The sequence below is a fragment of the Falco punctatus genome (genome assembly GCF_963210335.1).
Source record: "Falco punctatus genome assembly, chromosome: Z".
In the NCBI taxonomy this organism is placed as follows: Eukaryota; Metazoa; Chordata; class Aves; order Falconiformes; family Falconidae; genus Falco; species Falco punctatus.
This window is the reverse complement of record NC_137586.1, coordinates 65,439,432-65,465,368: the sequence shown is the minus strand read 5'-3', so window position 1 is coordinate 65,465,368 and position 25,937 is coordinate 65,439,432. Positions and strand designations below refer to the sequence as shown.

At 37.1% G+C, this 25,937-nt stretch overlaps 1 long non-coding RNA gene across 1 annotated transcript in view; it reads right to left on the bottom strand.

Moving 5' to 3' along the window:
* Positions 1–25,455, bottom strand: part of LOC308056823 — a 74,538-nt gene extending 49,083 nt beyond the window's left edge. Inside the window, exon 1 of the long non-coding RNA XR_013924988.1 lies at positions 25,322–25,455. This is a non-coding gene — a long non-coding RNA (uncharacterized lncRNA). The remainder of the gene's footprint in view (positions 1–25,321) is intronic.
* Positions 25,456–25,937: the final 482 nt, after the last annotated feature.

The following is a 25,937-nucleotide window of genomic DNA, read 5'->3' as shown; positions in this document are numbered from 1 at the left end:
ACATGTGCAATTATATTACAACTTCTTTTGCATAGGAACTGGTTCATTTTTTTCAAAGAGCCATTTACAAAATTAGAACATCATGTTCATACACAGCCAGATCCATGCTCATTGTAGGCAATGAGGCATGTTACCAACCTGAAAATCCATCTGTGTTACTCAAGTTATTGAGATGTGTGATAAATGGTTCACTGGGAAAACTCATACTTTGTTGCACATTAGATTACAGCTGAAAATGTGGGGTTTTTTGAAAATGAGTTATCTTCTTTGATTTCCCCCATAGATGGGACAAACCAATATGAAAAAAACAAACTAAACCAAATCAAAACTGATTACAGCCTCCAGGAAAAGTTCACAGTGCATCATTTCTTTGGTATTCCACAATTAGTATCTTGCATCTGCCAGGCTTTCCATATTCAGCCTGTCATCAGGGCACTGTTGCCATGTCAATTCCCTTATCAAAACTTTCAGTAATATTCTGTAAATTCACAACAAAAGAGTGGGCCATCCCAACACAAAAACCTACAAGTCAATGCATGTATGTGGGAGAAAGGCAAACTCTTTTCACTGCTGAAAGGCCACAAAGGGGTCTGTCAGTGTTATGGTGGTTGGGTTTTTTTGTCTTCTACTGCTGTGAAAAGTTAGTATGCTCATCCTGTTTCATATTAATCTGCAAACTTGAAAGTACCTGAAATCCTGAATCTCCCTCTTCAGAATTACCTGCTGCTGGGAGGACAGGGGACAGTAAATGGACAAGAGACCAAACAAGTTAACAAGTATGGTATCTTTCTTCTGCCTCTAACAAGCAGAGGCTCTGTTTTACCAGTGGGAAAACCATACTTCCTTGTTTCTCCACTGAGAGGTTTCCCATGACAGTCTGCACAGTCAGACTTCCCCTCATTAAAAGTGGAGATATATGTCAGTAGCTAGATACTTCTTATTACTTATTCTTAGATACTTACAAAGCACACTTAGATACTTACAAATACACAACTGAAAAGGAAGGTTACAACACACACATAAAAAAGCCTTTATTAGGGCTTTTCATTTGATTTTAGAAATATTATGTCCATTTAATTAAGAAAGCTTTCCTGTTAACATTCAGCCTAGTGTAATTTATGTGAATGGAATGGAGGCAATTTAGAGCTGAGGGCATGGCCAAATGGTGGTCCAGCTTCTATCATTTCATGTGTCAGAGGGAAATACTACTGTGTAAACTGTCAGCTCAGATGCCTCTTTGGTGATGTCCCTATAAATGTGAGCTGAATACTTCATTACCAACTCTGTGCAACCACAGCAAACTTGCTAATAAAACAGTAGGGTCAAGGTCATTCAAGACAGAAGTGACATTTATGAAGAGTTTTACATTTGATTAAAGAAGACAAAATTTAAGCTAAATAGGCATGACTAGAAGCACTAGATGCTAAATTAGTCTGTATAATTCTGTGATTCAGAAACATGAATTAGATGATGCTCAAGGCAATGAACTGTTGAAGTTTTAATGTGAAAAGTCCTGCCTGTTGCCATTAATAAGAATTGCGCTGACAAATACCCCTCTCTCACATGCTGCACACATCCATGCAATTACACCCAGCAGGGCACAGGCACTAAGTAATTAACTGCAACTTCTCCTGAAATCTACCTTAATACATGCCAAGACTTCTCATAATTCTGACATTTACCTTCAGAAAATGAATAATACATGGTGATGAATAGGGCTGTGAAGTTCAGATTTGGGATTAACCTCTGTTTTGAATATACTATGTGGAGGTATGACAAGGGAAGATCCATCAAAATGGTGCACACATAACAGTGGCAGACCAATGAGGCGTAACATAGCCATACATCCCTTCTATCAGTAATGGTACATTAACAGCATTTTTTTGTCACATAATAATTATCTGGGATGAAGGAAGCAATTACAATATACAGTAATTGTTTGAAAATCTTCCTGAAAGTATGAGCTTAAATTTTTAACAGGTGCTGACATGCATATTCCTCCTTAAAGTATTGTCAGTGCTAAGAAGGGAAAATCAGGTTTGCATACTTTAAACAAAAGAGCACCATGACAGTATTCTGCCTTTGAACCAACACTTTGTCCATTTATTTTGTCTAAAATTATAAACTGAAGTTTTATACGTAACATTTGGCTTCTCTTCTGGTTTTAATTCTTTAAACCACTTGTGTATTGTAATATAAATTTCAACCAAGTTCTCATTTAATTCATCTTAGTTCTCAGAAGATCTGCTTTTCTTTGAACTTTTGGTGCAATTTAAAGGAAATGAGTACCCAATCCAAATTATCTGTTCTAAAACAGCACAGTCACACAGAAACTACACAGCCACTAGTTGCATTTATATGCTATACTAATGGGTTTGTGCTATAGTTACTGTGATCCATCACAATATGGACTACCAATTTGTTCTTGAAAAAACTCTTACCACTAAAGGCAAAATGTAGATTTACAAACACTGAGCCACAATTTTGGAAAATGTCAGAGAATATCAATATAGTGGATTTTAAAAGAAAAACACCATAAAAGAGAATGCATCATCATCCATTTCCATTTTACTAGAGCATTTCTCATAAAGGAAAAGTTCATAAAAATGAAATCTATTAGCATTTCTCTTACCTTTTTTTAATCACTAATGTGTTTTAAGAGCTCATCATATCAAGATTTTTATCTTGAAGGCTTGTCTTCATGGTCTGATTATGATAAAAAAATGAAAGTTTTAAGTTCTTAAGTGCAAATATAGAAAGAAGCTACCAATTCCATTTTCTTTTCAAAACTCAGCTATGGGTGCAATTAAATATATTTCCAGACCTAATGTTTTAGTTTTCAGATCAAATGTTCGGAAATTTCAACTCTCTTGGCTGTACATGACAATTCCTTTGTACACTGAAGTCAAAGGCAAAATCCCAGCTGACTTCAGTGAAGTACTAGGAAATCTCATATGAACATAAAGAGATTTTTTAAAACAACAAAATTCTGCAAAAAACAGTACAGAAATATCTGAATTATATTAATTACATTATTATTATAACATTAACATTACTTATTATATTAAATACATTGACATATTTTTTTACATATTTTCCAAATAATAACAAAATTTTATGTTAGATAAACCATTATGGAATCTCTTTATCAAAAAAACTGCTGATTACTGAAGTTAATAAAACTTTAACATTTCTGAAAACTGCATTTTCACCCTCTGTAATTTTTAAGCCTTTCTTACACCTGTCAAAACAGCACATGGACACAAAAACATTGAAAGTAATATACTCAAAGAAAAACAGCTTATTTTTCACTTTTGTTATTACAAATAAAAAACTGGGAAAATTATTTTAAGCTGCAGCATAGTAGTAAGAAAGTGGTCTTCATTATTAAATGAGCAGATGGTAGAAAATAATAATAATTATGTTTTATCTCTCTTCTCTAGAAATTAATTAGCTCATCTTTTATTTTGTTGTAAGATGTCTTACTGCTATAGTTCCTCGCATATTCATTACTTGAAAGTTTGACCTTTAGTTTAATTCCTGTGTTTAATAATAATGAGGAGGTTATTGATCAAAGAAACAAACAAAATTTGTCCTACATCAGCTTATATGCAGTACTGTGTCTACAGCAAGACCAATTTTGGCAGGATTCTGGTTAAAGTGAAAGGAATGGCAAAAACCACAGTTACTTCAGTGGGATCAAGTCTGCCTAAAGTGGCATCAAATGTTTACAGTATTTTTCAAGTTGCACAAGATAAATTATCTGTAAAATAATTCATATTTAATGAAAGACTGATAACAATTCTTTAAGGAATTTTTTTTTTTTTTTTTTTAAGAAATTAGAGATGTTACCTGAAGTAATGTTACAGGAAAGTAATGTTTCTACTAGCTGTTTTCTGGCCAAGAAATAATTGTAACTGTGACTTATCTATCATCAGCAAATGATTATTCATTTATTCTCTTACATGCAGGAAACTACTCAGAGTTTCACTGTTACTCTATTTCTCATTTGCACATTTGCACATTTGCACATCTGCCATTGTGTATATGTTCTAAAGCATTGTTCTTGAAGTTCTGACTTCAGAAAACAATTCCTTCAAGGTCTTTATGAGTCTTTTCACATATTTACAGGTTATTGATTTTAGTATTGGATATAGTTTAGAAATATGCTACTGTTAAATTTCTCCCAGATCATTTGTAGTATGAACTCAGAATAGATTTGTATGGCAATCTACTGCTTACATCTTAGTGAACTTATTAGTGTAACGCACATCAGTGAATGACACTTCTAAAAGCAGACAGTGCAGGAATTCAATATCCAGCTTTAAGTGTCACTGATGGATGGAAGTAGATAATAGTTGAGGAGTTCAGTACTTCTAAGAAAAATGAGAAGGATTTAATACCCTTCTTCCCTAGGAGTAAGAAATGAAATATGGGGCAGAATGCACAATAAAATGTATTCCCCACTGCTAGGCTGTGGTTAAAGGTGAGAATTCTTGCAAAATGCTCAATTCAAGAGCAAAACCGTGATAACCAAATAAGTTTTATATTCAGTGCTGAGTGCTCATGTCTTAATTCATTAATTTTCAAACTAATCCTTGATTCTATCACCCTTGCTGCCAACATTTGAGCTGTTTGAGATTACATTTGAGCTAATTGCTTCCTTCTTCACTGAAATTGGTTGTATACAACTTGACAGTTTGGTCAGAGAACCAGTGATCTGTTGGGTAGAAATACCATGCCACTGGGCTGCATAAGCCCCAGTGGGCATGTTAGACATAGCTTGGCAGTTCTCCATACAGAACATTACAAATTTTAATGGATTGTATGTATGCATAAAGAAAATTATGTATATGAGAGCCAGTTGGTAGCACACTCCTACTTCTGGTTAGTCACTCCATTCAGACACTTCTGTCACTGCTTCTGCAACACAAAGCAACGTATTGACAGCTGTAGTCATCTCTCAACCACAAAAAGTTAGAATAAACATAATTAACCCAGTATTGGGCAGGATAAATATTGGGGTGGAAGCAGAACAATAAAATTCAATTTAAAGTACATTGTAAGATTTTGAGTTGAGAAAAAAAGGTGGCAACTACACTGCAAAAAATCTGCAGTTATAGTAGAGAACCAAGTATTTCATTTGTTGAAAATACAAAACTTCTCCAGCCAGCCAGCCACTGAAATAACTTGTTAGGCACATATAAATCTGTCTGAAGCAGGTTATTTAAAACTCCAGCTGCAACCCTTAGCCTGGAACAACTTGTTAGTTTCTCGCTATTTATATCCCTTTCTTCTAAAGAAGTTAATACTTGAGACAACACAGCAGAACTCCCAGACCAGGCATTGCACTGGAGAGGCAGCTCAGCCACAGGGATGGACAGTCTCCAAATCCACAACTTCCAGCAAACCCACTGAAGAAAATGTGACTAGCTGCAAAATGTAGGTCTGGATCTGAACTTCTAAATCAAGATATCGTTTTCCATCCATTGATCCACTGTCATTACAAAACCTACTCCACCATTATACATGCTTTTTCTGAATCTACTTCTGCTCCTTCCTATTTTCTTATTTTTTTATCTGACTGTGATCTTATTTTGACTAATTTTTGAGCAGCACAGTTTCTCTGGTTTCAGGGAAATGGAATTTGATTTACAGTGGTGGGGTTATATTAGAGTTAAACCAGTGATTTTGACATGATCATTGTCAATGCTAGACTCATTTCGCAAAGAGCAGATTTTTTTCCCCTCATTTGCTGTCACTATGGCAACAACATCCAATGACTTGCTGTGACAGCATGGGCAGGGGTGGGAGTTGTGATGAAAATTAAGTCATAAAAATATCCCTCTTGGCTACAAATTAAATCTGAAGTAGTCATAGTACTATTTTCTTTCCACACATCTATCTTTTCCATGCTATCTTTCCACCAGTTTATTAAAAATCCCTGGTTGCTATTTCTAAATCATGTGATGTGTGAAAAGTTTTTTGCTTCGGCACTTTTAAGGTTGGAGAGTGCTGATGCAGAGTTCTCAGGCTAATAAATTCAGGATTTAGCATTTACCTTGGCTCTTTAAGGCAATATTTTATTACTTCTCGTAATTACAGGGAAGCCCTGAGGGGACCTTGTGTGATATATGCAGTATAAATGTGAATATGGATTCAGTCAGTCAATCAGCCAGGCATTATTTTATACAGTACATCTACCTTTCAGTGTTCATCTTTGGTCACTGTAGATAAATAATGCAAAGGGAATTAGAACTATAAATAAAGCTTCTGCACAGGAAGAATAGTTCTGACAGAAGATGTAGTACATAACAAATATGCACATGAGAGTAACTTATTAATAAGATAACAAGTATTCTAGCTTCTGTAGTAGTGCTCTCAATCATGCCATGAACCAGATGCCAACCACGTTCCCTAGAGGCCAGCTATTAATTCCTTGGCTAAGCAGCAATATAAGCAACATTACTTTAAACATGGGCTGTTTCTCTTCTACTCTTTAACTATCCCACAGTGCTGAAAGTGTAATGAAAAGAGATATGGAGCTTAGCCAGACAGTCATTTGCAATCCAGTCGAGTGGATAGAACTGCGCAGAGACAGGTTTTTTCTTTTTATGCTTTTTTATCAAAGTACAGTTAAACACACCTGATTCTTAAAATTCCTCCTTTTACTTCTGGAAGTATATGTAATTCAAAGTGACCTTCTTATCTGTAGATACACAGACTGGATGGGACAGACACATGCTGCATAGTGCTAATCCAGCAAAAGACAAAATGCATTCTTAACTTTAGGAGTAATCCAACTCTCATTGAAACAAACATTAACCCTCACCTTATTTTTGAGAGTGTTCGCTAAATTTGAAGTGAAATAGATGTATAAGTGTTTTGCTAGATAAGATACAAGGTTTTATAATTTCCATTATTTCCTTGACAAATAATTGACACTAAAACAAATAAATAAATAAATAGTCAATGGAATAACTGAAACCTGGTTACATTCTGAATATTACACTAAATGTTGTTCAGTAAGAATAGAAGCTTACTGGTATTTCGACTCTCAAACTAGCACTCATATTTACCAGCAAACTGTCCTGGGTTGACCTTGAGAGGCAGGTAATACCCCACCCCATCATTCACTCACTCCCCCCCACAGCAAGATGAGGGAGATATTTGGAAAAGCATAAGTGAGTTAAAGAGAGTTTAATAGTGGGAGAGGGAGGGGAGGGGAGGGGAGGGGAGGGGAGGGGAGGGGAGGGGAGGGGAGGGGAGGGGAGGGGAGGGGAGGGGAGGGGAGGGGAGGGGAGGGGAGGGGAGGGGAGGGGAGGGGAGGGGAGGGGAGGGGAGGGGAGGGGAGGGGAGGGGAGGGGAAAAAAAAAGAGCCATACAAAGGCAACCACTCCTACAAGTAGACTGATGATCATCCAGTCCCCATGCAATGGCTACCTACCCAAAACCCATCTCCCCTCCAGTATTAATGATGCTCATGTTGTAATACGGTATGTGATATCCTTTTGGTCAGCTGGGTTCGCCTGTCCTGGCTGTGTCCCCTCCCAATCATTTCCCTACCCCCAGCCTACTCATTGGTGAGCCAGAGTGAGAGCCAGAGGAGATCTTGACACTGTGCAAGCCCTGCTCAGCAATAGCCAAAACATTAGTGCTATCAACACTCTTAGAGTAACAAAACCAAAACACAGCACCATAAAGGCTATGAAGAAAGCTAACTCCAACCCAGCCAGATCTCAAAGAACGGTAATTCCAGAAAAATACAGAGAATTAAAAAAAAATTCAAAAATAGATTGTGACGATGTATGGATCAAAGCACTGTTAGATAATTCTGCAAGTAAAACTGAGTATGTCCAATAACAAACAGAAAGTGTGAAGATGAGCCTGCACAAAGACCTAGACTAACATCATTCCACTGACTAACACTGATGACCCAGCAGGTTTTTTTCTAGCCTTACTTCCCAAGAATAGTACCTGTTTCACATACTGTTTGTTTCAGCAGGAGTACTTGTAAAGCTTTCTTCTTCTAATCAAGGCAGCAGAATTTTTCATACATGGGATCCAACCTGAGGTCCAAAACCAGTTTTGAGAAATTATTTCTTGTTCTGTGCCCCAGTCTAGCATGAACTGTTACCAATTTACAGCTCAGTGAGTGGCCTCTGCTAAGTTAATCAGATCTTATCAACACTATTACCTATTAACAGACAACATAATACCTCCTCCAAATCAGATCTGAAGCACTCTAATAACATAACACTGTCTTGTCACTTCCAATTTCCTATCTATACAACTCAGAAGCAAGGCTGTTTGTCAGTGATGCTGATATATAACCTCTTGGCAATATTAAATTATTTTAAAGAAATGTCAATTAATGCCTGACCGCTTATTTCTTACTCTGTTTGGTAAACCTTTATGGGATTCTTAAATAACAGCTGAATAAATAATGGAGTTCATATAGAAAAAAGTCATTTACTAAGTTATTTCAAAATGGCATTTACCAGAATTATATTAGTGAAAAGCACATTATTGTCTTGCTTTTTCCTTGACAGTATACTGAAACATAAAGTACGCTTTGGAGGGGTCAATTACTTTGTTCACTTTGTTCAGTTAGATTGATCTTATTTCTGATTTGACAGTTGCTCTCCATGCCTTGACAACTAAGCTTATCCAACTGTATCACAGCAGGCAAGTTTTTAAACTGACAGTCTAGAGAGCAAAATGTAAATATCTTCATATTTTCCATTCAAGCATTCACATATTGACAAGTACACAACTGCTGAGATACAAGGATATTCCAAAAAAATATGTAAAAGAGCTTCAGTTACCAAAATTATTTGAATTCTTGTCAATTTATGTAAAAAAATATATAATTTATACTTTAAATAATATTTCATAAACAGGGAAATAATTCTGGAGACGTTCCTGTTTACTTGCCAGAGCTGACCAAGAGGTTATTATTTTCAAAATCCCAAGAGCATCCAAGTGCATTCTCAGGTATACTCAAAAACAAGACTATTCCATCTGAACAAATTTGTTTTAATTGTCTTTGCTTTTGAGAACTGTCAAGTAAATAACAAATTAACATCATTATTAGCATTGTAACTCTACTAGGATGATTGAACGCTGACTAATGTAGAAATGTAATGCATAAGTCTCATTTAAGTCTCCATTTATTAGATTCAGTCTGACCAAGATCTCTTTGCAAAGACTGTATAAACCATTTCCAGTCTTTTACAAACCTCTCTTTACTCATACATTGTTAGGGGGAAAACGTCAACATTTCTAATTGCCATTTAGAAGGACAAAAGAGGAGGGGAAAAATGGCGCCACAGAAATCTTGCTACATACCTATCCTCCCAAATTCTGGCTGCCTTGGCAAAAATAGACTTTCAGACTATCTCATCTCAGCTATTTAAGTATATAGATACTTCAGAAGTAACAAATATGCTTCTCCAAGTAAGGCTAGTTAAAACTGAAGATGTTCAGAGATGCAGCCTGGCATTTTTATAGGATGAAGGTGAAAGGCACCTCACTGCGCAGGAGGAAGGCAGGCATCCCTGTTGGAAATTATTAAATGTAAGCTGAGTCCAAATAACACAAGAATTGTCAGACCTGGACACACTCTTCTTTACGTAAGATTCCTCACTTATAAACTCTGGCAATTTGCAAAGGGACAGTTCAGGAATTCTTTCTTCTCGTGTTCTTCACCTGCCCCTGTGCCTTGACAGAGACGACAAAATGAACAGAGTCTGTATGAAGATCACAGGGTCATTCTGGTGGGAAGGAAATTCAAGTCCTTGTCAGCTTCCTCATTGCCCACCTTGACACTGCACAGTCTGGTCACCTCTTCAACAGCTTCTTCCTCTGCAGCTCTGCCAGGACCACCACCTCCTCTGGAGAGGGGGAGGCAACAACCAGTCCTGAACCCTCAAGACCTGGACAGCAACATCCTCCTTGAAGAGCTCCAGCTAGGTCAATGCCTCTGATGTGTCAGGACAGCTTCTCCAGCTGGTGCTGGGATCATCCTGACACATCACCACTGCATCACTGCACAGTGTCAAGCAATCCCATGCTGCTTAAAACAGTTTCTAGTGCCCTTTACATCCACCTTCAGTGCCCAAGTTGCTATTAGTTGTTTGTGTTTGCTGGATTCCTGTTAGTAAGATAAATGCTCCTACACAGGCAGTCATCTGCTACGTGCAAATCATGCATCAGTTAAAGATGGAGACTTTCCTAACCAAGAAACCAGTTAATCAGGAAACACCTAACAGAAGCCATTCAATGCAGACTCTCTCAGAAGCAAATAAAAGCAGAAATCCAAATCTAAATGAAGGAAGAGCTAGTGGGCTACCACATGGAGTAGGCCCCAGACCTCTGCAGAAAGGTCAGGAGTTCCTCATGAAAGCCTCCTCTTTTGCGGCCATTCTCAGCCTGGCATAGAGTGTTGAGCCTTCAGTGAGGGCCAAAGCTGCACATGGGCTCCAGCATGGCCCACAGCTCAGGGGAGATGCCTGCAGTGGACTTTGGAGGCAAGCAGCCTTGTACAACTGTTGCCAATCTTTCTCACAAGTAGGCAGATCCAGGTTGAAGGCCACTTCCAAGTTGGTCCATCTCATGTTGACTAACAATACTGTACCTTCCAGGCAGCCAGTCTGTCCTTACACGGACAGGACTGTTGTCCTGCATCTGGCCTGGTGCCCACCTCATTGTGCAAGCAATGCTGGCCCTGCTCCTCCCAAGCCTCCATGTGCTTGGGTTTTTGCAGCCAGACCCAGCAGGGGTCTGCCCACCCCTTCCCCAATCTCCTTCCCCCTCTGTTCCTGGACATCTGTCTCTCATCATCTCTGCAGCTGAGCTAGCTATGCGGCAAACTGGCTACATGGTAAGTCAGATTACTTTATCACTTAGTGAAAGATGGGATGAGAAGATGTGGCTGGTATCACAGGAAGACAACAGAAGAGACAAAAGGGGCATCATCTTGGGTTGTTAGATCTGTCTCATGGCATTACACTTGGAAGTCTTCAGTCTTCCCTGTTATCCAGAGAGCATATGCATTTTTCAACCCAGACCTGGCAAAACTTCCCACAACTGACCTGGCTGTTGTGGGAACAGTATGAAGTATGGAGGGCTAAATACTTTCCCCTTTTGCTCTGATCATGGTTACAGCCAAATTTACATGTTCCATACACAAAAAATAGTCAATACAATGAATCTGGGATGCCCATTTAGGAAAGCATATCCTAGAGCATTCTTCTGCAAGAAGTTATTCATGCTTCCTTGTTTCTGATATATAATAATAAATTACAGTGGAATTTGTCTTGCTCTAAGTTTAAGAGAGATTTATTTATGTGTGAATGAATAAATGAACAAAATAGGATGATGTACTCTCTTCTAGTGAAATTCCTGCTTTCAAAAATGTGTTAACAAATTTGTATACAACACTTATGCATTAATCAATATTCGGTCACGTTGACTTATGATGAGAATCATCTGTTAACACTCTTCAACAGCTATTAGAAACACTAGATTAAGGTGGCTTGACATAATACTGTTTATATAAATACATAATTAAAAAGCACTAGATATTGCAAGAATGTATAAATCAGCTTTAGGAGATAACTGGGACAATTATACCCTCAGCAAAAGCTGAACTGAGAATATAACACAAATTATTCAATGCTGTTTTTATGAAGGGTTTTTGTATGTCAATTTGTGATGCACAAAATAAAACAAAGTTTCTCTCAGGCTGCAAAAAATTATGCCTCAGTCTTGGATATTTGTTTCTTAGCATCTCCTTTCTAGAGATCTGCTACTTCCTGAGGCCAGAGTCTCCATGCAGATCTAGTAATTTTGCCAGACTGGCACACATAGAGCTTCTAATTAGATTCTGGTAAAACTACAACCTTTATAACTATAAACATTCAATAGATGAACTCAGGAAAAGACATTACTCTCCATAGACAGATACATGTTGATGACCTGTAGTTCAAAAGCTGATATTATCTACCCAAAATAACCACCTCGGGATGTTCCTTGCCAACGCACACACTAATAGTCATTGTCCATCTATCAGTCATACTTTCAGTGTTTACATAAAGCAGCCACCGTGATTTTAATAGACAAACACCACCCGTAAAACACCCAAATTGCAGCTACAGAGCCTGGGGTGAGGTGCATGCAGAGCAGCCTCTACTCTCTCCCAGGATTTCATGGTCACAGCCAGCTCTGGAGTGGTGCAGCCCCACGGCCCCGGGGCAGCCTGCTGGGACAGAGCTGGGGGGGGCAAAACCTGCAAGGAACCTACCTGACCCCCCCACCTTCACTCAGAAGATGCATTTCAGCCGAGGCCCTCACCCTTTGCCTGTTTGTTCCCAGCCTCGTGCTTTTCTGACCCCAACCCGCTGGCTTGGCTTCCTGGCTTGGCCTCAGACCTGCCCCTTGGCTGGGGCTGTGTGGTGGTCGCAGGTCCCTTGGCTGTCACCATCGCCCTGGCCCCGCACTGCTCTCCTTGTTGGGGTGGTGGGCTGGTGCCCTTGGTGCAGCACAGTGCTGTCAGCTTCCCTGTCCTTGTGGAACTGCCTGCTCTCTTGCTGTCTGATACCTGTACTCAAAACAGATCTGGTCTTGTGTGCTCAAAAGCAGTTAGGTGTGGATTTTTTATTTATAACTGTTAAAGATATGGCAAGTCAGGATGAAATCCAAAATCACATGCTGGAAGTACATAGGTTTAAATTAATCTCCTATATGTCAACACTAAACATAGGCCTGTAGTCAACAGAAAAATCATGTACAATTTCAAGTGGTTTACATTTCCAGTATCTACCATAATAAGAATCAAAAAGACCCGCAGGGCTCACATGTCTGCTTAACTGCGGTTTTGCTGCCACTAAAATACTGCACCGAACTGAGAACTCAAAACCCAGGACAGGCACAGGAGTTTCTTAAGCAAAGTGTGAATCTTTCCTATGGCACTGTCAAACTTAACTATACCTTTAATTCAAGAAATGTTTTTCATTACCTAGACTATTCTAGAACTCAAAATTTGCCAGTGAGCCAAATGATAATGAGCCAGAGTTAATACACATACTTCATGTACTCTCATTTGGTTCACATTTTTACTTGTAGATCCCAGCTACCCAAAATGAATAAGTAACTAATTTCAGAGTCATCATGTCACAACTAGGTCAGAATCCAGGATACTGGAAGAAGAAATCAAACCCAGTAACTTTGCAGGGAAAAAAACTCCACAAACGTAATAAAGGTCAAATAATGCAAATAAGATTAATATAAATCATAACTTCACAAATATTTAACTGACCATTGCAGCACAAAATGTCACAACGTTGTCACCCAATACAATTTCTGTGACTGACTGGAAAAGAAGATAATTTCTGTCTCCTGTCATGAACTATTAAAATATTATAATACGCTATGTAAGTAGTAAAAAGATGTTCAGCTTTATAAATTTTGACAGCTAAGCTCAGGAAAAATTTTCTTCCACAATAGCTGGATAGTCTCATTACTTTGTTGTTTATACAATTTCTTACCTTAATTAGCTATCCCTGAGCTGTCCAAAGGTCCCACCTCTACACTTCTATAGAATATCAAAATATCTATACCATCAAGTATTACAGTATATAGACAGTATATAGCAAGAGTTTGCAGTGTCAGGCATAATTCAAACTGAAAGTTTTAACATGCTTCAATGGGCAATAGAGCACTGCTGTAGAGCTCCTGAACTACAATCTTTTTGTTCTCTCCTCTCCCATACACAATCTGCTGTTGTTGGCTTTTAACTTCCTCAAAAACTAGAGATTTTTATAATCTCTGTGTTTAAAACTCTCCTACTAGATGCTGGTCTTCTATAGCAATTGTACTGTCACTTGTCTAGGTCATTATTACCTTTGTTTGTCCCTTCTCATTTCAGATACTTACTATCCGAATAATCTTTCACACTTAGAAATCACAAAATATCTTACTTCTTATCTGTTTTTTTGATTTCTTACCTCTTGTAATAGAATTTTGCACGTCTCATAAGCCTATGTCATCCTGCTTAATTGCTTTTCTTGTTTGTTTTTCCTCAGTACTATCTTACCAGTTCTTCAGTGTTACATCCTTTCCTGCTTAACTCACATGCCTTCCAACATACAGCTCCAACACCAGTTCTAATCTACTGAAAAATGTCATCTCAGAGAAATGGGTGCAATAGTACATATATGATCTATAAATGTCAGTGCACAACAACGAGCCATTAAAAGCATTCTGCATATTTGAAATGTGCCAGATAGCAAATTTGTGCTTCAAACACCTAGAACAGTCAGCCTGTTCTCCTGCACCTTGGAAATGGAATGCACATCCTCATTTTCTTCATTACTGGTCTGAGTTATGTAGCCACTTCTCATATCTTGTATAAATTGCAAAATGTCTGGAACAAGAAACTTACACTTTGTTCACGTAGATAAAAGTATCATTTATAGTGGCCCTACATATATGTGCTGATTGTGATTATTTACTAAGTCTTAGGTGACACCTCCGTGCTTACCCAATTTGCAGTGAGCTGTAATGCAAAATTTAAAACTCACTGTAAGCTTCTCTGCTGGCTTTAATCAGCATTTTGTTCTGGACTTGGCTATACATATTCAAAGATCAACCTGTTTTCTAACCTACTTCTTCTATCTGAACCTCTGTAACTACTGCTAAAAAATTACTCCCTGCATAAATCAGTATAGCTTCACAAAATGTGAATTTGGCCCCTAATGTTTTGCATGGTCTTTTATTCAGGATGAACATTAGGCAAGCGGAAAAGTTATTCTGTCTTATGTTTTCTTAGTTCATATTCTTGCCATTGACTCATTCTTTCTTACCTTCTGAAATTAAATCATAGTAAGCAAGACTAAAATGTTAACCTTTTATTCCAGAAGTGTGTATATAAATTTTTAAACAACAACTCACCAGTTTAAAAAAGTGTATGCATTTACTGACATTTATGTTACTCTGTTTCACTGTACCTCCTTTATCATCTATGCTTTATTACCCATGAAGCCAGTGTGGTTTAGTCATATCTTCCCTCGGGGGAAAACTAGATTTAATACTGAAACCATTTAATTTTTTACTATCCTTTTCAATTTAATTTAGATTTCACCTTGAATTGTTAATAACTTTTTCCCTTTACTCATTTGCACTTAAATAAAGGCAGAAAGTTAATTGGCAATGAGATGTCATTTCTTGACTTCTGCTTCTGTTCTTTCATTTCACATGGGTTTTGTGTTTGTTTTTTTTTTTCACTTGGAAACTGTTGAATATTATTTTTCAAGGCTCTGTTTAGCTAGCAATTAATTCCTTCACTCAGGTTCAACACACAGACAGCTGATGTTCCAGAGTCCCCATTAGCTATTGAAAAGCCTTCTCCAATAAGAGTCTTCCCTTTTATTACTTCCCATTGAAGTGAGAAGGCTCCATTTTAATTCAAAATAATGTTTGATGGTGTTTTGTGAATATGTTTGCTTTTTGCAAATGTAGTCTTAGCTAAAATAAAGAATCCAAATAAAAGAAAGCATACAGGGAACAACTTGTAGTGGATTTACCTTTTGTAGAAAGGTGTTTTTTGAAAAGATTGATACACTCACTAGATCCAACACATGATAATAAAAGTCAAAGGCTGAATTGATCCCTCAGCAAAGAATGCCAAGAAACATCTAAGATTAGTCAAACTGAGCAGTTCAAAATAAGAAGCAAAAGGCAATAGCTTCACCCTTGCTTGAGTCTATTACCTATGTAGCACATTCAGTCTACTAACTCAAGAGTAGGCTAAATGGATTTATACTCAAATTCATCAGCCACATATGAAATGTGTAGTCACTAAGATACTATCAGTATGTTCAAAAGATTATAGAAATTTAAACTTTTCTTACAAATCACATGTAGATAGATGGAAAAAATAGATATGGCAGCAGGGGAGTTTAATTTTCCAGTATGCCTGAGACGGTCAGCTATTTTTAAAATTGTGTCTTACCAGGACTACTGACACTGGTAATTAGCTAAAATTGACAAGGTACTCATTGTGACATATTATGACAGGGAAGAATTCTTATCACATCTCTCCTTTAGTGCTTCAACGTATTATAATAAAGTAGCCTCATGGCCTTAAAAGGATATTAATTTCCTTCTTTAATGCTTTGAAACTCTCTTGTATTTTCTAGTGTATTACTATAAGTATTTCCATACAATCAAGCTGTTTAGAGGAGTGTCTCTATAAAATAAGGTTGTAAACCTCCTAACCACTGACTTGATGACTTTCACCTAAATGCACAGCTACATAGAGGAGTTCTTGCTAAAGCAGAAAAATCTTGCAGCATAATTTCCTGTTTACCTTGAAATAAAAATATCTTTAACACTTCTGAAGATGTACTCATTCTAAGGGTTGGGCTTTTGATTTTTTATTTGTTTGAGAATTATGAAGGTCTGATCTTTTTGCTTTTGTTAGTACTGCATTTTGGTGCATCCCTGAGAGAGAGCGAAAGCAAGAGAGTTTAGGAACACATTAAAACTGACCCAATACTTTACAATCTGTGCTTGCTTGAAGCTATTAATGACACATCATCAGAAACACTAGATGCCTACCTAAACTTTAGACTAATGCCTCCTAGATGAAAGGACTTTTTGACATGCAAAACAGCACAGACAGCCTAAGAGCACCTACAAAAACCACTGCATTTCACTTATTTTTTTAAAATTGGTTTCTAAAGAAAAATGTGGCTTTCTGACTTTGATCATTATGCACCAGTGGAGGGGGGAGTGAAAAGTGCTCCTTTGTCCAACAGTAGTCACAACCTCTACTAACATAAACACTGTGAAAGTCTTCAGAACGTCCTATTGTTATTCAAGCAATAGTTCAGTGTCCTTAGCTGAATTGGAAGCTCTCTAACACAGGCAACGACCATTCAAGGATCTAAGGAAGTTACTAAGATAAACAAGTCTGCTTTTTAAAACTTTGACCCCATAGAGGAGAGATACACCTTTGCTCTGTGCCAGATGTTTTATAATTCAACAGCAGCTTTCTGTGAAAATTTCCACTTAAAAATCTTGATAGATATAAAAAAATATGATTCATAAATGTAAAGCTACAATATGTAACATCTAGGAGTTTCTTTGGGGTCTATTAAATCATTAGCCCAATTATAAGAGGATTGCTTCAGCGGTACTTTGTGTGCTCATTAAATGCACAGGAACATAAATGGGGGGCAATCTCCTTTGCTACTCATTTATCTTAATAATAAATCACAAACTCTGGGTTCTCTGAATAAAAAGACTGCATTTGGCTAGCACCAGCAGTATCTTTTCATTCAGACTCTGCACAGGGATGTCAGTTCATTTCCTTTCAAAAACCAGTAAAGCAGCTCTTCAACAGGAGGAAGGCTAGGAGAAATTCTAGGTGATACTGCTAATCCTCTTTCCCTAGCTCTACTTACCAAAGTCAGCTTTGCAGCCCAGATCTTGTTTTAAAATCATATGCTTCTCTATGTCATACAAAACGTTGAAGTAGAAAAAGTCACCATCTGTGTTTCAGATCCTGTGTGAGAATTTTACACTTCCAGTGATAGGACTGGCACCATCTGGAAGGCTGTCATACAACTGCCTGAGCAGAACTGCTGATGGGGTCTCTGAAAACACTGCTAGTCTACCCTAGGCAGTAATAAAATTCTGAATTTCAAGGTGCTAAGTCTGATAAAATTACACTTAACAGCACTGAGCAAGGAACTCTTTGCACACATAACAGTAGCCTCAATCACACGTGCCACTAGATTAGTATCTGTGGTGTAGTAAGTCCGAGACTTTGATCACGCAGTATTTTCATAAGACCTACTGAGACCTGAACTTCTGAAGCAAATTCTCTTTTAAAAGTCTTTTTAATTTTAATTTACATATCATCCCAGTGCTCTTTTCCTGATGCCCATCCAGTAACATAATATACACATCAGCCCACACATTACCTCCAGGAGACTGAGACCTAAAAGAAAAAGTTTGAATTAATTAAGTAAATTCAACTCTTTTATTTCTTCAGCTATGTACTATGAATAGGAGATATAGTCTTGAAAAGATTTTCCTCTGGTCTGAAAGTCAACAAGTTTCAGTCTTTTCCTTAGCTCTGTCTCAGATCCTTAATAACCTTGGGATATTTTCCACATCTGAAAACAGTAACTGCCCAACAGCCTCAAAAGTACTTGTAAGGCTTTATTCTTCAATGCTATTAGGAGCAATTAAGTGTTTGTCAGAAGGCAATGAAGGACACAACTGTTCTTTCACATGGAGTGGACTGCAAGAACCATGACATCTGGGAGGACGTCTGACCGCTTTTGCTTCTGCGCTCATGTCTACAAGTATTTCAGACTGACATATGGGCTTCTCCCATTTTTAACAATTTTTGAAATATCACTTCAGTTCTCTGTTTCTCTGAGCAGAACATGAGAAGGCCCTACCTGCTCTCCACAGGATCTTATTTCATAGCAGTAATGTAGGATTACTGATTACTGCTGAAATAATTCAAACTTGTCTACTGTTGTTTCCAAACTGTGCAGATGACTTTTAATATACAACTGTTGGCATACCTCTAAACAGGAGAGGTGAAATTGTGAAAAAAAAAAAAAAAAAAAAAAGTTGCAGAGGTGTATAAATTAATCCACATTTGAGCACAAAACTAGGCAGATGCCATCTATGGAACCGAGCAGCAGCTTAGAACCAGATTATTGCCTGAAAACATCAGCTTCTAGTTGAAAACACTTTTAGATTAGAGTAGTTGTAAAGGAAATGATGCCTACAAATGCTTCAAGATCAAAATTTGTAAGAACTGAATACTGTATCTATGGGCTGAGAGCAGGGGGCAAAGCAAAGGTTTTGATTCATTCTTTCTGCATGTTTATGGTTGAAATGCAAAACTTCTCTTTTCCAGTGTAAGTACTCACAATGCTCATAGTTTAAATATGTCTATGACAGAAATTGTATGTAGTCTTTAGAAATCAGTTCCTTATTAATTTTTACTAGAAAGAACTGACTGATATTAGATTACCAGTTTCTACAGAGATGTTGGTCTTCCTGAAGGCTGTTAGATTCACATTAAAAATCTACTAGAGCTACCGCAGCTCCACATGCTTAGTGAATAAATGCTTGTGAATTTTCCACAAGAATGATTTTACCTAAAAACTGATTTTCTGATGTAAAGTTAAAATCAAATATTTCATTGTAGGTGTCTCTGTCTCATACATTTTATATCGCACCAAAAAGAACATTCTCCTTTTTGAAATAATAAAATATTAAATAGCATTTACCAGGCTCTACACTGCATTACAGAAATTATGTCAGGTTTCTATTCCATTTTGGTCTAGGCTCTCTGAATAATGTTTCCCACAATGCAACATGAACTTCCCTCTATTCAAGTTGGCTGGTACTACATGACAGAAAAATCTGAAGTCATTGTAGAAGGAACTGGAAAACAGAAAGGGCCCTGATGCAAAGGCATTGCACAACATATTCAAATTAGTCTTTTCTTCCTTGTTGACTACTGGAACATTGAAATGCCATCATACATTAATTTAAAAAAGATGCAGGGAGTTGACTGATACCTCTCAAAGTAGTGTCTATCTGAACTTGTTTGGGCAAAACAGATCCTCACCTCCATTAATCTTCCTTTACCACACTTTGTGCATAGTATGCTCTTTTAACGCCTAGCACAGGTTTCACTTTCTGTCTTTGACCATACTGCAAACACACCATGTTTGCTATCAAAGTGCATTCTTAGTGCCAGAGTAGCTCACGCCAAGGCTCCCAGTGTCACAGTCCTTTACCTTGGCAGTCCATGACTGACCTAACAATGTGCTCTAGAGAAATTTCAGCTTCACAGAATTCTAAGAAAAAAATTCAGTCTTTTAGAAAAATATCATATACAATTTTATTCTTGCACCCCATTTATATGTAAAAACAATTTAGAATTTTCTGACATTACTCATATGCGGTTTTTTGTTTTTTTTTTTTAAATGAAAATCCAGAGACATGTCAGTTTCACTAAATCTCCTTAAGAAACAACATGTTCCTAAAATGTTTCCACTGGACACTTGATGAGGTGGCAGATGGGTAGTGCTGCAAGTTCTTCTCAGTGCAACCTGGACCAGATCTAGCAGAGTGCCACATCTTGACAGCTTTTCAGAGCGTCTTGGCTTTTCTGAGGTAAATGGTTTCAAAAGAAGGACTGCTGCTCACCGAGTCTTGGTAAGTGATTTTCCTGTGAAGGATGACTTCGTCCAGACCAACAGAGTGGCAGACCTATTTGCAGACCACAATCTCTAAAACATTGTTTGGAACCTGAGAATCATCTATCAGCCTTTTTTGCTGCCTTTCTTCCACCATAAAGTTGGCTAGACTTTTTCCTGAGAGAAAAAATGGTGAATAAAGGTGAACGCACATTCGCATGTCTGGTGGTTTAAAAAAAAACATTGCAGAACATTGTTGCCTGACCACAGTTTCAGGGGACCAGAAACTTCTATTTCTTTTTCCCTTTGGCAGCTCCATTTCACAGTGAGGCCCAGACAGGGCAGGGAAATAAGGGAGTACAGAAAGTTCAAATGAGAAACAGATGTTGGGAAAAAGTGTTGAAACAACACTTAATGTCCCAACAGCTATTTGTTTCAGCACTCTGAATAACCCAAGAATGTCATGAAAATATATTATAACAAAGCATATGTAAATATGGTAATGGAAATTAGTAACACGTCAGCTTTTAAAGGTAACCTTCTGAAGTAAAAAAGTACTGAAAACAGTATTCTCTATTTAAATAATTATTTATGAACTAATTAATTTATGATTTACATTATTACTTCCTAAGAATACAGAGTCTGGAAATATGGTTTTGTAAGTTATTAGACAGAAAAAATCTAAAATTAAATTCATAGGCAAAAACATAACCAAAATGAGAGTTAGCAATAAAATGCTAACTGTCCAGCAGATCCAGCAGGAGCTTTTGTGACTACCATGGTGTTAGTACCTGTAGAATAAATCTCTAATGACTATGACAACTTTTCCAAACTGGAAGTCCTGTTTTGTTTCAAGAGTTGCAATGTAGACTGACCTAAGTATATTCATGCACTGCTTTTATCTCCATAGGCAAGCTAACTGCCCTTTTTAGTTAAGATTAACACAGTGACTTCTCCAGTGAGGGTCTCAGAGCATGCATAGCAAGACAGTTTTTCTACCACACCATTATATAAATTTCCCACTCCATATGAATCATGATTTTGGGAAGAGAACATGCCCTATGCAATACTTGCTCCTTCATTTTCTTCCCTTGCAAGAGGTCTGTGTCATATTATATTACATCGAGGTGATTGCAGGTAGTTGATTAGGTTGTCTAAGGTGTTTTCAAGGACACTTTGCCCAGTTACACTTTTCTGAAGGTAATGCCACCTCAGTCCCATTACTGCTTGCTTCCATACCTTGTAAAAAGTCCAAAGGAACAATTGAAGAAACATATTTCTTACTTTGGATGAGCTGTACCTGGTTATAGATCTGACTACTTCATATACACATTCATATATTTATTATATTGGTTGAATTGTATTACAGTATACTTCTCACTACTTCATATATTAAAAATCTTGAGTTTTGCTACCTTTTCTGCAGTAGTGGAGGCCTTCTCTAAAAGAGTTCAAACATTTGAGTAATTTTTTAACTCTACCCTCTAGCTTCAACTGCTGTAATTTTATGTTGCAATTTTTCTTTCAGCTACTGCCCATCACATTCTTTGCCACAAACCATACTGGCAACAACCATTTGTAATGACAGCTCTCCTACAGAAGGCTGCTGCAATAATCAACCTGGTATCAAGCAATTTGGAGTGAATCAACAGTAATATTATTGTTAGTAAAATTCTGTTCCTCACATGTCTTATGGGCTCTTCTTATGTCAAGAAGTAGAGATTGCAGATATGAGCTGGTATTCACATCTAAACCTGATTAACAGTGTCTTGTAGATAGAAGGATCGATTTTACATATTTCAGAAAATCCCAATGTTGTAACTGCAATTTATTTTTACTTATAAGGAGGTGAATATTAAAGTAACTTTTAAACAAACCTTGGTGGACTTTTTAAGGAAAAGTTTTATATTCCCAAGAAAGCACAGGATTTAAGGATGTATATATAAAACTGATTTCTACCAATATACAAAAGTACAATGCCTTCATGAAAGAAAGCAGTTTTATAGCTAAGTCACTCCCTATTACTAAAAACTGTGGAATACATCCTTAAAGTCAAGATAATATCTAAGCATTACATTATATGCATATATGTATTTTATACATATGCACTTATATATGTGTATTATATGTAAATATTATATATTCTAAATAAACCAGAGTCCACGTTTTGGAAAAACAGATGTTAAACTTGTAACACTAAAGAACATTTACTTTCAAAATAAAGTAAAAACTCCTGACTGGTTTCTCATAACTTTAAACAATATCAAAGGTCTTGTGATTGAATTTAACTTTCAAAAATGTTTTCATAGATTTTTAATTTATTCGGATATTTTTTGGGTCTCAGATACTAAACACAGTTACAAGAAAAAACTTCACAGTAATAAAATGAATGATACACAAGTATAAAGAGTTTTTCTGTTTCTCTCATGACCTGAACATCTCTGCATCTTGCCCCTGCTGTCAAGATTTCCCTTGAAGATTGAAAAAGAAATAATTCTTTTAAACAGTGTGAACTTTTAGAAAAATAGTGTGAACTTAGAAAGCTGTCCCTTCTAGCAATGCAGAGTCCTTGAATGACTCCAGCAGTAGTCCCAATTTTCTTTCTTATAAATAAAAGGATTTCAGTATAAACACAACAAAGAATGGGACACACGTGCTCATAAACACCTAAAAGTCTCCTGTAATCAGTGAATACTTCCTTTCCAAAGGTGCTTCCAGGTTTTGGTGTTAGAAGACAAGGTATTTATTTGTTAGTGGGCAAAATTTGTAAGAACGGCTATAATACTTTATTAGATCTGACTGTTGAGTGATGTCTGAAGGCATTGCTCAGTGACATTAAAAGCTGGAGAATGTCTCCTTCCATATCCACTTTAATTAGTAGTTGCATAACATAAAATTTAAAATATCAGCTTTACATTTTTTCTCTTTCTTGTAAGAGAAAGAAAACACTGTTCCAATGTGGTGTGCCCCATGGCCCTTACCATGTGGCTATTTTCATAGGCTACTATTCCTATCATGTAGAATTACCACAGATCAGACACATGATGTAAAACCTGCTCACCATAACAAGCACTTTCATGGATTTGTATTCATAAAGCAGATGGAATTTGGCCACTGTAACTTTAAAATTATTATAAGCCTATTATAAGCCTGCTGACTTAAACAGACTGAAAATCCATTTGATCAACCTATCACTAAAAATATGCTACAAAATGAATCTGAACATCCATGTAAATGAATGTTGGTGGATTTTAGAAATCCTGCTGGTAATAGCCAATAACACACTCTGTAGCACTTCTTCCTTTAGATGCATTAGCATAACTGCAAATCAGCCTTCTGAGAGTCATTTAAAATAAACTTTTGTGAGATCTGTTCATTTTTTCAGCTTTCCAACCATTAGGGGAAGTACTGACTTCTGCTGCCTTCTTCACAATCATTCCTCAATTTACTGAACATGTTCAAAATGCGTTTAAAACTTCTTGCCATTGAACTGACAAACATAACAATGAAAAAGGTTTAGTTACAGAGGCTCTACATGATATGCTGCAGGGATAAGCAAATTTCAACAAAGTATTTGCTGAAAAAATCCAGCTGTAGCCAACTCGGGCCTATAAAAAAAAAAATGGGTTAAACTTACTCATTTCAGAGAAGAAAAAAGGAGGAAAAAAAACTAGAATTCAGAAACCAAGGGAGAATTGATTGTATAGTTTACTCAAAGTCCAATTGCTGGGTCCATTTTTACTTCATCCTTCACCACAGGCACCAGAACAGCAATTTTCTGTGACAGTATTCTAAACACCATGTTAGGGTATACCACAAGGTAGGGTGGTTGTTGGGTTTTATTTTTTTTCTTTTTGAAGTTGCTCCATGGCTGTTTTCATTAGGTCAGAGAGACAGAGAAAGTAAGGAAGCCTCCATAGACCATTCCTTAAGGAGAATACAGAGAATACCAAAACCTGGACTCTAAGACCTTGTTGTACTGAGCAGTAAATTTGTGTAACTTCAGAAGGCAGATAAGAGATCAATTCATAGAATAGCTTAGAAGTTCATGAGGACAAACCAAAAGAAACTGCCATTCTTAATACATGATCAAATTTAAAATTAAGTTGCTGTAACAGTCTTGATGGAAATATTCAAATGATTGAGGAGGTATCTTGTGTATCAAGAACACATATGCTTTCTCTAACGTTCAAGATGCAGAGGAAAATCTGCTTGAAAATCTAGATTTTTATAAAATTAGAAAATGAGAATTAATTACTTAGTAGTGATAACGTTACAAGAGTAATCTACCACAGACAACCCAAATCAGGGATGTCAGGTGGAGGAGGCATCTTATGAGTCAATAGTAGAATCATCCAAAGCATCATACATGGCAGCAGCTGGGGATTTTAATCATTCAGACATCTGTTGCAAAAACAGTATGGCAAAACAAAGACTGTACAGCAAATTCTTTGAGTAAAGTGGAAGTAATTTATCGATAACTTTTCGATAATTTGTCAGACAATAATACAAAGAAAGGTGTAGGAAGAAATTTTTTTTTAATGCTTTTCCAAGTGCTACTCTATACAACAAGAAAGATGTGGTTTAAATGGGAAGTGCAAAATTGGTGTAAGTGACCACTACTTTAAATTTATAATTGGGTAATTTTGAACTTCTTTCTTTCCAGTTTCCAGATTTGACATGAGGCCACAAAAATAAATTATTCAAACAGCATTTTTCAGGCTATGCGTGCAAGGTGAATCTCCTCATTCTTTTGCTGTACTTGCATAGTCCACAGAGGCTCATGTATTACTTTAATGACTGTATGATCATTCAAAAAGCATTGTGGAAATTGGCTTCTGGTCCTTTTCACCGATTTTTCATTCTAATGGTATCATAAATAAACTCATCATCTCTAAACGAAATACCTCCTAGAGATAGTAGCAAAATCCCATCAGTCAATTTATTATAATGAGACTAACCCTCTTCCCCTCCCAAACCACTTGGGACTCTAAAGTAATCTTAATTAGTGAGCTTTAACAAGAGACTTGAAATGAATTTGTATCAAAAAGGTCTGGCTAAGTGGATGAATTACTTACATGAGCTGAAGCCAAACTCCTTAAGTGTGAAGCCCACACACACGGGTGCTTATGCACTGCAGATTTCAGCAACACCAATTTCAGCTTAGATTTTCTGGTTCCCAGTCGAGCTATGCTCAGCAATGGGGTTTTTGCCAGTTTTGAACTTCCAGCAGCTCTGCAATTGGCTTACTTGACCCTCACATAAATTAAAGCATCCTGATAGCCTGCTGCCAGTAACGGCAGAGAACTCAGTGGCAAAGGACTATCCTGACCTTGCTTCCTTTCCCCAAGGAGCTTCCATGTCAGGGTGAGGAGCACAATCGGAATCCATTATCATTCTTTACTCCCTTTGCAGTTATGCAGAGAAGTCATAAGGAGACTGAGCTACCAATTTTCTGTCTGCTTTCCAAACCTACTGCATTGCACATGTCATGCAGAGTCAAACCTTTCACCTATAAATAAATGAATGAGAAACCAGATGGACTGACATAACCTTCCTTTAGAAACCAGTGGTTAAAATGTTGTTAATGCAGTAGTTGTGTTGTAAAGCAAAAAAAACAGAAACCAGACTTATTTCCTTGGGTTGACCACAAATTTGAGGAAGAACTTTGAGCAAGCCACTCAGGACCTTAAG